A 1,942-nucleotide genomic window follows, 5' to 3' on the forward strand; every position below is an offset into this window, starting at 1 on the left:
AGTGGACTGCCTATGGCGATTTACACCAGTAAATAGAGTAAATGAAATACTGAACTTATTAGTTCTATATGTCACATCAAACATAATAACATTACTAAATTGCAAATAAGATGCTCTTGGTCTTTTGTTGGCCCAAAAAACACTTCTCAATTGTCCACTATTGTCTACTTCTATTGCAAAATAAAATTCTGGATCATTCGTTGTCATACTCTGAAAATGTCGAATGATAGATAAGCATTCATGGCCAATATTGTTGACTCTTTGGGTTCTGATATGATCAATGCACTGTTGTGATGTCACTAATTCACCTTCTCTTCCATTGGTTATATTGATTATGTGAGAAATAGTGGAAGGATGCATACCTTCTTTTCGCAGACTATCAATAAGTTTTTTTAACATCTTTGAGTTTTATGGAATTGTTAATGTGGTCTGTGCATTTTTGCTTTGTCTGGACTACTCAACACATGATTTATATATTCTTCAACAAACCCTGTGACCTCCCATGATTTGTCCTCCAATAATTTAACTCGCATCATTACCTTACCTCCTACTCGGGTCTCTCGCTGAAAAGGGATCTCTATCTTGTCTTTATTAGATCTATAGCCCTCATTATCACAAACAAACTTTTTGTCTACCACTTCTCTAGTCTTGCGAGAGTAATTTACCGTGCTCTTCCGTATTCCAAAACTCATCAACAATGCATAAGAGTTACAATAGTTATAAACTTCTTCATAACTATTAAACTCCATTCCTAGTAGCGGTTTAGGAGCATTTACAGTATTGACCGTAATTTTACTTCCAATAGCACTTGATTCTCCCATTCCAAACTCTACACTAGTTGAATTTGTTTCCTCCATTCCAAATTCCTAAAGAAGAAAAGAAATTCAAGAAAAACAAATTTAGTATTTGTAAAAACTTTGATAGTTGTATAAAATGCTAAAATAATTACAACCTAATACAACAAAGAAGATTGAATTACAAACAGAAAAAATATTATAGATTGAACTTACAATCTTTAGAAACCAATGATATTGATTTATGTTAAGTAGTGATATTAAGAAAAAAAATTCATAGGTAAGCACTCCAAATTGAAAACAATCAGCATGATAAAGAATTACCTGGTACGTTTTAAATTAATAACATGCAGCCATCATATTCTTTATTATTTAGAAACTTGATTGACCTAGCTGATTAAATTTTTATCATCATCATCAAAAAATTTACAAGACAATGAAGGTCTGAATTTGATAAAATTAGAAATATCAAATTTGGGCAAATGCTCAAATCAAAAGGTAGTCAACTCCTTATACCCACACTCTCTATTTATAAATAAGTTAACTTAAGTTTAAAGTTTCCTCTACTGACCGCACAAAATAGGTCAATAGAAGAAAATTCAGACTCTCCTTGTCACATTTAAAAAATAAAGATGCCATTATTCCCTGATAATTTTTATCATTCAATGAACCTCTTTTTCCCTTTGTTTCTAGTAATATTCAAAGACAATATGTTGTTCGTTGTATGAGAAGTGAATCAAAATCAATTTCATTTCATTAGATATTGATTTATTGAAAGACCAAAATAGATCAGCGTAGGAGAAGAAAAGAGGGTGTATTAGAAGAGATGAGAAGGAGAGAAGAGAGGGATCGAGAGGGATGGGGTTTTTACCTGAGGGATGGATCGGGATAGCCGGAGTAGGCTCGCGGAGGAGGAAGGATCTTGGAGGGGGGCATCCCGTTCTAGATCTGGTCTTAGGACGGAGGAATCTCGTGGTGGCGTAGAAGAGATGAGATGGAGAGAAGAGAGGGATCTCGATCTGGTCTTAGGATGGAGGGATCTCACGATGACGGTGTCGTGGTAGAGTTGCGGCTGGGGTTAGGGGAGGGGAGGAGGGTGGAGAGGATGGGATCTCACGGCGAAGGTGGCGTGGCGGAATTGTGGCTGG

The sequence above is a fragment of the Asparagus officinalis genome, unplaced genomic scaffold, assembly GCF_001876935.1.
Source record: "Asparagus officinalis unplaced genomic scaffold, Aspof.V1 AsparagusV1_Un740, whole genome shotgun sequence".
NCBI classification, from domain to species: domain Eukaryota; kingdom Viridiplantae; phylum Streptophyta; class Magnoliopsida; order Asparagales; family Asparagaceae; genus Asparagus; species Asparagus officinalis.